Consider the following 11,312-nt stretch of genomic DNA (forward strand, 5'->3'; position numbering starts at 1 on the left):
AAACTAGTTACACACAGAACACCCGCTTCCGACCAACATCGTCTCCCCCACGGTCAGCTCAGGATTGCAACTATACAGCCCTCAAGTCAGGTGAAGGGGCAGTTGGAATGGGAGAGAAAGACTGAGAAAGAGAGGAGAGGTCTAAATTGGGAGGCATCACTTAATCTGGGATATATGCCCCAAACTCCCAGGCCAAAGGGTGACTGGAGTCAAATTGGTGCCAGTACTGAGGGAGCGCCGCACTGTCGGAGGGGCGGTACTGAGGGAGCGCCGCACTGTCGGAGGGGCGGTACTGAGGGAGCGCCGCACTGTCGGAGGGGCGGTACTGAGGGAGCGCCGCACTGTCGGAGGGGCGATACTGAGGGAGCGCCGCACAGTCGGAGGGGCAGTACTGAGGGAGCACCGCACAGTCGGAGGGGCGGTACTGAGGGAGCACCGCACTGTCAGATGGACGTAAAAGATCCCATGGGCCACGACTGGAAGAAGAGCAGGGGGATCTCTCCCCGGTGCCCTGGTGGATATTTATCCTTCAACTAACACCACGAAAGAGATGAAGTCTTCATTTATCACGTGGCTGTGTGTGTGGGAGCTTGCTGTGCGCAAATTGGCTGCTGCGTTTCCCACACATTACAACAGTGAGCACCCTCCAAAAAATGTACTGCATTGACTGTAGAGCGCTTTGGGACGTCCTGAGCTGGTGAAGGGCGCTATATAAATGCACATCCTGCCTTTAATTGGAGCTGGGCCAGTGCTGCACCGGCGATCGCGTCATGCAGTGTTGAGGAAGGAGTTTGGGTGGGCAAGGAATGGAGTGCCAAGGTCAGATGCTCTGCGGGTGAGCGGGGCTAATGATTGACACTGAGCATGGTGGGGGAGGGGATTCTACGTGGGGGGTGTCCCCTACCTCCGCTCCCCACGACTCAGTATCCCAGAAACTGCCTCGGCTGCACACTAATCATTAACTCCCAGCAATTGCAACACGTCCGCCACACTAGTGACCATGGATGGGAGCGATGTTGATTAATCTCTTGTAGACTGGCAGGCTGCAGGTGGTAACCGTGGATCAGTGGGCAGCATCCTCACAGTACCGCCCCTCCGACAGTGCGGCACTCCCTCAGTACCGCCCCTCCGACAGTGCGGCACTCCCTCAGTACCGCCCCTCCGACAGTGCGGCACTCCCTCAGTACTGCCCCTCCGACAGTGCAGCACTCCCTCAGTACCACCCCTCCTACAGTGCGGTGCTCCCTCAGTACCGCCCCTCCGACAGTGCGGCGCTCCCTCAGTACTGCCCCTCCGACAGTGCAGCGCTCCCTCAGTACCGTCCCTCCGACAGTGCGGCGCTCCCTCAGTACTGCCCCTCTGACAGTGCGGCACTCCCTCAGTACTGCCCCTCCGACAGTGCGGCGCTCCCTCAGTACTGCTCCTCCGACAGCGCAGTACGGCACTCCCTCAGTACTGCCCCTCCGACAGCGCAGTGCAGCGCTCCCTCAGTACTGCCCCTCCAACAGTGTGGCGCTCCCTCAGTACTGCCCTCCGACAGCGCAGTACGGCGCTCCCTCAGTACTGCCCCTCCAACAGTGTGGCGCTCCCTCAGTACTGCCCCTCCAACAGTGTGGCGCTCCCTCAGTACTGCCCTCCGACAGCGCAGTACGGCGCTCCCTCAGTACTTCCCCTCCGACAGCGCAGTACGGCGCTCCCTCAGTACTGCCCCTCCGACAGCGCAGTGCGGCGCTCCCTCAGTACTGCCCCTCCGACAGCGCAGTACGGCGCTCCCTCAGTACTGCCCCTCTGACAGCGCAGTACGGCGCTCCCTCAGTACCACCCCTCCGACAGCGCAGTGCGGCGCTCCCTCAGTACCGCCCCTCCGACAGCGCAGTGCGGCGCTCCCTCAGTACCGCCCTGGAGCGTCAGGCTGATTATTTGTGATGAAGTCTCCGGACCGGGGACTCGAACACACGACCTTCTGACTCAGAGGCGCGGGAACGCACTATTAGTTAGCGTGTTGTAAACACGCTGACAAAGACACCTCAGAGGGACGCGCCCAGTCTCCCGAGTGTGGGAATAATGGCACGAATGGAATGTGAGGAATCCAAAGGTGGTGCAGAAAACACAACTGGAATTTTTGCGTCAACTTCAAGCATTGTCTGTGGGGGGTTGCCAACTTGCTCCAGGGCTGCCTGGAGTCTCCAGGAATTAAAGGCATATCTACCTGGGTAAGGGCAACCAGCAAAAATCACCCGGGAGAGAAATAACGACAGGAGCCTCAAAACAGAATTGTGTGTTAATTAGTTATAAATGTTCTGGGGGTGGGGAAGGGTCGCTTTGAGCGACAATCATCCTATTGGGCTTTCCGATTGGCCAAGTGAGGGCGGGGCTGCACGAGGATTGGCCGTCTCGGGCAGCCAATGGCGGGACAGCAGGGACGGGACATTTGGGGCGGAAGGAAGGTCATGTGATTTCCCCCCCAACTCCCTCTCCCCCGCCTCCAGGAATCCGTCCAAGCGGAGTTGGCAACCTCGAGACGCGCAGGAGGTGTCTCCGATAGCTCCGCCAGGAATCCGCTTGAGACGGTATCGCCCGGGGGTGGGGGGGGGCGGTGTTGGGGGGTCCCTGGCATTCTGAAACGTTCCGGCGGCCCAGTGGCAACCAGTGAGGGTCACGGGGGGGGGGTGTTTTGGCGGCAGGATCGGGCTGGGCGGTGAGGCCTTCCACAGTCAAACAGCCGGCCGGCACTCGCTGTCTAAGATCACACACGGGGCAGCGACCACTGTGGTACAAACCTTTCACCACCTCTGCCTTTTGAAAGCGCTTAATCCCGAAGCACCTTTCTTGAAGTGCGGTCACTGTTGCAATGTGGGAAACGCGGCAGCTCAATATGCGCACAGCAAGCTCCCACAAACAGCAATGTGATAATGACCACCATCTATTTTTTAGTGATGTTGGTTGAGGGATAAATATTGGCCCCAGGACACCGGGGAGAACTCCCCCTGCTCTTCTTCCAATAGTGGCCCCGGGATCTTTTACATCCACCCGAGAGGACAGACGGGGCCTCGGTTTAATGTCTCATCCGAAAGACGGCACCTCCGACAGTGCGGTGCTCCCTCAGTACCGCCCCTCCGACAGTGCGGCGCTCCCTCAGTACCGCCCCTCCAACAGTGCAGCACTCCCTCAGTACTGCCCCTCCGACAGTGCAGCACTCCCTCAGTACTGCCTCTCCGACAGTGCGGCACGCCCTCAGTACTGCACCTCCGACAGTGCGGCGCTCCCTCAGTACCGCCCCTCCGGCAGCGCAGTGCGGCGCTCCCTCAGTGCTGCCACTCCGATAGTGCAGCGCTCCCTCAGTACTGCCCCTCCGACAGTGCAGCACTCCCTCAGTACTGCCCCTCCGACAGTGCGGCACTCCCTCAGTACTGCACCTCCGACAGTGCAGCACTCCCTCAGTACTGCCCCTCCGACAATGCAGCACTCCCTCAGTACTGCCCCTCCGACAGTGCAGCACTCCCTCAGTACTGCCCCTCCGACAGTACGGCACTCCCTCAGTACTGCCCCTCCGACAGTGCGGCACTCCCTCAGTACTGCCCCTCCGACAGTGCGGCACTCCCTCAGTACTGCACCTCCGACAGTGCGGCACTCCCTCAGTACTGCCCCTCCGACAGTGCAGCACTCCCTCAGTACTGCCCCTCCGACAGTGCGGCACTCCCTCAGTACTGCCCCTCCGACAGTGCGGCACTCCCTCAGTACTGCACCTCCGACAGTGCAGCATTCCCTCAGTACTGCCCCTCCGACAATGCAGCACTCCCTCAGTACTGCCCCTCCGACAGTGCAGCACTCCCTCAGTACTGCCCCTCCGACAGTACGGCGCTCCCTCAGTACTGCACCTCCGACAGTGCGGCGCTCCCTCAGTACCGCCCCTCCGACAGCGCAGTGCGGCGCTCCCTCAGTACTTCCCCTCCGACAGTGCGGCACTCCCTCAGTACCGCCCCTCCGACAGTGCGGCGCTCCCTCAGTACCGCCCCTCCGACAGCGCAGTGCGGCGCTCCCTCAGTACTGCCACTCCGACAGTGCGGCGCTCCCTCAGTACCGCCCCTCCGACAGCGCAGTGCGGCGCTCCCTCAGTACTGCCCCTCCGACTGGGAGTGTCGGCCTGGATTTTGTGCTCAAGTCTCTGGAGTGGGACATGAACCCACGGCCTGCTGACTCGGTAGCGAGAGTGTTGCTGTTGCTGTTCCTGTGTGTGTGAGAGGCTTCCCTCCACCACCACTGCCTCACGAGACCCACAGGCGGAATCGATCAGAATCGGTTCAGTGCAGCAGAGCCGGGAGGGCAGGGAAGAGCTTCAATCACAAGGTGGCAGAATTCGGAAGCGCTCCTAATCCAATCCCTCTGATTTGTCTTTATACAGCATCTTAAACATGGTGAAACGTCCCAAGGTGCTTTGCAGGAGCGACTGTCAAACAATAATTGGACACCGAACCACATGGGGAGATATCGGAACAGGCGATCAAAATTTGGTTCAGAGAGGTCAGTTTTACAGAGCGTCTTAAAGAAGGAGAGAGAGGCGGAGAGGTTTAGGGAGGGAGTTCCAGAGCTTGGGGCCCAGGCAGCTGAAGGCACGGCCACCGATGGTGGGGCGATTATAATCAGGGTGCTCAAGAGGGAAGAATTAGAGGAGCGCAGACGTCTCGGGGGTTGTGGGGCTGGAGGAGGTTACAGAAATAGGGAGGGGTGTAGGGGCTGGAGGAGGTTACAGAGATAGGGAGGGGTGTAGGGGCTGGAGGAGGTTACAGAGATAGGGAGGGGTGTAAGGGCTGGAGTGGGTTACAGAGATAGGGAGGGGTTATGGGGTTGGAGGAGGTTACAGAGATAGGGAGAGGGTGTAGGGGCTGGAGGAGGTTACAGAGATAGGGAGGGGTGTAGGGGCTGGAGGAGGTTACAGAGATAGGGAGAGGTGTAGGGGGCTGGAGGGGGTTACAGAGATAGGGAGAGGGTGTAGGGGCTGGAGGAGGTTACAGAGATAGGGAGGGGTGTAGGGGCTGGAGGAGGTTACAGAGATAGGGAGGGGTGTAGGGGGCTGGAGGGGGCTACAGAGATAGGGAGGGGTGTAGGGGCTGGAGGAGGTTACAGAGATAGGGAGGGATGTAGGGGCTGGAGGAGGTTACAGAGATAGGGAGGGATGTAGGGGCTGGAGGAGGTTACAGAGATAGGGAGGGGTGTAGGGGCTGGAGGAGGTTACAGAGATAGGGAGGGGTGTAGGGGCTGGAGGAGGTTACAGAGATAGGGAGGGGTGTAGGGGCTGGAGGAGGTTACAGAGATAGGGAGGGGGCGAGGAGGCCATAGAGGGATTGGAACACGAGGATGAGAATTTTGAAATCAAGGTGTTGCCGGACCGCGAGCACAGGGGGTGATGGGTGAGTGGGACTCGCTGCAAGTTAGGACATGGGGAGGGAGGGGAGTTTTGGATGAGCTTGTGGTTACGGAGGGTGGAAGGCGGGGGGATCATGTCTAACGAGGCGACTGCCGTCGCTGCAGCAGCCCCCGGGGGCGAGAGGAAGAGAGGGCAGAGGTGGGGGGGAGACGTACTGAGGTATTGAAGATGTTAAGCGTCGACCATGAGCTCGGTGAGCTGGTGCAGCGTGAGGCAGAAGGTGCGGCCAGTGGCGGAGGTGCCCACGGCCCAGGCGCTCGCTGCCCCCCTCCTCGCCGAGCAGCAGGGTCTGCAGGTCCACGAGGCACTGGATCAGGGCGGCGTGGGTCCACAGCATCGACTGAAAGGCCCGGTCCATCAGGGGGGCGGCTGGGGGCGAGGAGAGCTGGGAAAGAGAGAGGAGGTCAAGGGTTAGATCAGCGAGAGCAATGTCCCCAACCCCACTCTGCTCACGAACGTCACAGCAGGGTCACTTCCTGTTCACTTCTGTCAAACCAGGTCACTTCCTGTTCATTGGTGTCAGACCAGGGTCACTTCCTGCTCACGAGCATCCGACCAGTGTCACTTCCTGTTCATTGGTGCCAGAAGGGTCATTTCCTGTTCATTGGTGTCAGACAAGGGTCACTTCCTGTTCATTGGTGTCAGACCAGGCTCACTTCCTGTTTACTATGTCAAACTGGTCACTTCCTGTTCATTGCTGTCAGACAAGGGTCACTTCCTGCTCACTAGTTTCAGACCAGGGTCACTCCCTGCTCACTAGTGTCACACCAGGGTCACTTCCTGCTCACTGCGGTCACTTACTGTTCACTAGGGTCACTTATTGCTCACTCGAGTCTGACCAGGGTCACCTCCTGTTCATTACTGTCAATCCAGAGTCACTTCCTGTTCACTAAAGTCAGACCAGGGTCACTTCCTGTTTACTAGAATCACTTCCTGTTCACTAGAGTCAGGCCGAGGTCACTTGCTGTTCACGAGTGTAAAACCAGCGTCACTTCCTGTTCACTAGGGGTCACGTCCTGCTCACGAGTTTCAGACCAGGGTCAGTTCCTGCTTACTGGTGTCACACCAGGGTCACTTCCTGCTCACTGGGGTCACTTCCTGTTCACTAGGGTCAGTTCCTGCTCACTCGAGTCAGGCCAGTGTCCGTTCCTGCCCACTAGTGTCAAATTAGGGTCACTTCCTGTTCAGTAGCGAATGACATTGGCCAATAAAATGGCCTCCCGTGACGGACACCATGACGCCATGGTCGCGCGCAGCGGCCACCGGACACGGAACGTGGGTTGCGCCCCCTGCAGGGTCGGCGGGGCGATGACACCGGCAGCTGTGGGGAGGGGCGGAGCGATGATTAAAGGGGCGGTGGCCGAGCCAAGTGGGGCAATCGTTGTCCGAGCGGATTATATTCGAGTGTGTCGGTTCCTCCTGCGCCCCGCGATCGATCAGACCCATGCTCTGCCGGGGCGCGCGGGGCCGATCGCGGCTGCTGTCGGGAGCCAGCTCACTGGGCCCGATCCAGGGCCTGCAGCGATGGCCCGTCCCTCTGGGCTAGAGAATTCCAAAGATTCACCACCCTCTGAGTGAAGAAATTCCTCCTCAGCTCAGTCCTCAATGGACCTCCTCCTGTTCCTGTGTAACAGGCTCGAGGGGCTGAATGGGCCTCCTCCTGTTCCTGTGTAACAGGCTCGAGGGGCTGAATGTGCCTCCTCGTGTTCCTGTGTAACAGGCTCGAGGGGCTGAACGGGCCTCCTCCTGTTCCCGTGTAACAGGCTCGAGGGGCTGAATGGGCCTCCTCGTGTTCCTGTGTAACAGGCTCGAGGGGCTGAATGGGCCTCCTCCTGTTCCTGTGTAACAGGCTCGAGGGGCTGGATGGGCCTCCTCCTGTTCCTGGGTAACAGACTCGAGGGGCTGAATGGGCCTCCTCCTGTTCCTGTGTAACAGGCTCGAGGGGCTGAATGGGCCTCCTCCTGTTCCTGTGTAACAGGTTCGAGGGGCTGAATGGGCCTCCTCCTGTTCCTGTGTAACAGGTTCGAGGGGCTGAATGGGCCTCCTCCTGTTCCTGTGTAACAGGTTCGAGGGGCTGAATGGGCCTCCTCCTGTTCCTGTGTAACAGGTTCGAGGGGCTGAATGGGCCTCCTCCTGTTCCTGTGTAACAGGTTCGAGGGGCGCTGAATGGGCCTCCTCCTGTTCCTGTGTAACAGGTTCGAGGGGCTGAATGGGCCTTCTCCTGTTCCTGTGTAACAGGTTCGAGGGGCTGAATGGGCCTCCTCCTGTTCCTGTGTAACAGACTCGAGGGGCTGAATGGGCCTCCTCCTGTTCCTGTGTAACAGGCTCGAGGGGCTGAATGGGCCTCCTCCTGTTCCTGTGTAACAGGCTCGAGGGGCTGAATGGGCCTCCTCTTATTCCTGTGTAACAGGCTCGAGGGGCTGAATGGGCCTCCTCCTGTTCCTGTGTAGAAGCTTCAGACGTTTATCTTCTCACCCTGGGACCGGATATGAAGATGTCTCGCCTACTGCACCACCCGACAAACTTGGAACACAGCGGGGCTTCATTAACTGTGGCCCAGGTTTGGGACAGAGTGAGCTGAGTCACAAACCAAGTGTGTCACCTTATAATTCATTTAGCCGCCCATTAGCTCAATGCAAATGGGATTAAGAGCTTCTGTCAGGCTGCAGGAGAGATGAGCTGATATAATGGTGCAATACAGTCAGATCCACACATGTTCTGGTCAACTGTGTCACACGTGGCAGCTCTCTCTCTCCAGTGGATGTGGTGTATTTGGACTTTCAAAAGGCTTTTGACAAGGTCCCACACAAGAGATTGGTGTGCAAAATCAAAGCACATGGTATTGGGGGTAATGTACTGACGTGGATAGAGAACTGGTTGGCAGACAGGAAGCAGAGAGTCGGGATAAACGGGTCTTTTCAGAATGGCAGGCAGTGACTAGTGGGGTGCCGCAGGGCTCAGTGCTGGGACCCCAGCTATTTACAATATACATCAATGATTTAGACGAGGGAATTGAATATCTCCAAATTTGCAGATGACACTAAGCTGGGTGGTGGTGTGAGCTGTGAGGAGGACGCTAAGAGGCTGCAGGGTGACTTGGATAGGTTAGGTGAGTGAGCAAATGCATGGCAGATGCAGTATAATGTGGATAAATGTGAGGTTATCCACTTTGGTGGCAAAAACAGGAAGGCGGAATATTATCTGAATGGTGACAGATTAGGAAAAGGAAAGGTGCAACGAGACCTGGGTGTCATGGTACATCAGTCATTGAAAGTTGGCATGCAGGTACAGCAGGCGGTGAAGAAGGCAAATGGCATGTTGGCCTTCATAGCGAGAGGATTTGAGTATAGGAGCAGGGAGGTCTTACTGCAGTTGTACAGGGCCTTGGTGAGACCTGGAATATTGTGTTCAGTTTTGGTCTCCTAATCTGAGGAAGGACATCCTTGCTATTGAGGGAGTGCAGCGAAGGTTCACCAGACTGATTCCCGGGATGGCAGGACTGACATATGAGGAGAGACTGGATCAACTAGGCTTATATTCACTGGAATTTAGAAGAATGAGAGGGGATCTCATAGAAACGTATAAAATTCTGACAGGACTGGACAGGTTAGATGCAGGAAGAATGTTCCCAATGTTGGTGAAGTCCAGAACCAGGGGACACAGTCTAAGGATAAGGGGTAAGCCATTTAGGACCGAGATGAGGAGAAACTTCTTCACCCAGAGAATTGTGAACCTGTGGAATTCTCTACCACAGAAAGTTGTTGTTGCCAGTTCGTTGGATATATTCAAAAGGGAGTTAGATGCGGCCCTTACGGCTAAAGGGATCAAGGGGTATGGAGAGAAAGCAGGAAAGGGGTACTGAGGGAATGATCAGCGATGATCTTATTGAATGGTGGTGCAGGCTCGAAGGGCCGAATGGCCTGCTCCTGCACCTATTTTCTACGTTTCTATGTTTCTCTCGCCTCGGAGTCAGAACGTTGTCGTTTGATGTCCCCACTCCAGAGACTTGAGCACAAAAATCTAGGCTGACACTCCCCGAGTGTTACACAAAGTGGAGGGAGAAATCTGGAACTCTCCCCCAAAAAGTTGCTGAGGCCTGTGGGGGGTGGTCAATTAAAGAGTTCAGGACTGAAATTGCTAGATTTTTGTTGAGTAAGGGTATTAAGGGTTGCGGAACCAAGTCGGGCGGATGGAGTTAGGTCACAGGTCAGCCACGATCTCATCGAATGGCGGAACTGGCTCGAGGGGTGAATGGGCCTCCTCCTCTTCCTAATCACGTTCCCACAACTCGTCAGGGAGCTTTGCAAGCAACCGTCACCACGGTTACGCAGGCAGACGAGGCAGACAGTTTTGCGCACAGCAAGCCCCCACACACAGCGATGTGATAATGACCCGGACCATCTGTTTTAGTGATGTTGGTTGAGGGATAAATATTGGCCCCAGGACACCGGGGAGAACTCCCCCTGCTCTTCTTCCAATAGTGGCCCCGGGATCTTTTACATCCACCCGAGAGGGCAGACGGGGCCTCGGTTTAACGCCTCGTCCGAAAGACGGCCCCTCCGACAGTGCGGCGCTCCCTCAGTATCGCCTCTCCGACAGTGCGGCGCTCCCTCAGTACCGCCCCTCCGACAGTGCGGCGCTCCCTCAGTACCGCCCCTCCGACAGTGCGGCGCTCCCTCAGTACCACCCCTCCAACAGTGCGGCACTCCCTCAGTACCGCCCCTCCGACAGTGCGGCGCTCCCTCAGTACCGCCCCTCCGACAGTGCGGCACTCCACAGCTCTCTGGGGCAGCGAATTCCACAGATTTACAACCCTCTGAGAGAAGAAATTCCTCCTCATCTGCATATTAAATGGGCGACCCCTTATTCTGAGACTATGCCCCCTAGTTCTAGATTCCCCCACGAGGGGAAACATCCTTTCTGCATCTACCCTGTCCAGCCCCCTCAGAATCTTATACGTTTCGATAAGATCATCTCTCATTCTTCTAAACTCCAATGAGTAGAGGCCCAACCTACTCAACCTTTCCTCATAAGTCAACCCCCTCATCCCTGGAATCAACCGAGTGAACCTTCTCTGAACTGCCTCCAAAGCAAGTATATCCTTTCTTAAATATGGAGACCAAAACTGCACGCAGTACTCCAGGTGTGGCCTCACCAATACCCTGCACAGTTGCAGCAGGACCTCCCTGCTTTTGTACTCCATCCCTCTCGCAATGAAGGCCAACATTCCATTCGCCTTCCTGATTACCTGCTGCACCTGCAAACTAACTTTTTGGGATCCATGCACAAGGATCCCCAGGTCCCTCTGCACCGCAGCATGTTGTAATTTCTCCCCACTCAAATAATATTCCCTTTTACTGTTTTTTTTTCCAAGGTGGATGACCTCACATTTTCCGACATTGTATTCCATCTGCCAAACCTTAGCCCATTCGCTTAACCTATCCAAATCTCCTTGCAGCCTCTCTGTGTCCTCTACACAACCCGCTTTCCCACTAATCTTTGTGTCATCTGCAAATTTTGTTACACTACACTCTGTCCCCTCTTCCAGGTCATCTATGTATATTGTAAACAGTTGTGGTCCCAGCACCGATCCCTGTGGCACACCACTAACCACCGATTTCCAACCCGAAAAGGACCCATTTATCCCGACTATCTGCTTTCTGTTCGCCAGCCAATTCTCGATCCATGCTAATACATTTCCTCTGACTCCCACACTCTCTCACACACTCTCACTCACACACGCACACACACGATTGCCAACTGAGCCGTTGTGCTTGGCTGGCAGTGCAGGTGAGAGACCTGCTCAGACAATGCTGCTGCAGTAAGCCACCCTCACCACCCCTGCACAGATTGCTATCTTCACCTGCCCTTTTCATTCGCAGATCAG

The sequence above is a fragment of the Pristiophorus japonicus genome, chromosome 30 (assembly GCF_044704955.1).
Source record: "Pristiophorus japonicus isolate sPriJap1 chromosome 30, sPriJap1.hap1, whole genome shotgun sequence".
Taxonomy (NCBI): domain Eukaryota; kingdom Metazoa; phylum Chordata; class Chondrichthyes; family Pristiophoridae; genus Pristiophorus; species Pristiophorus japonicus.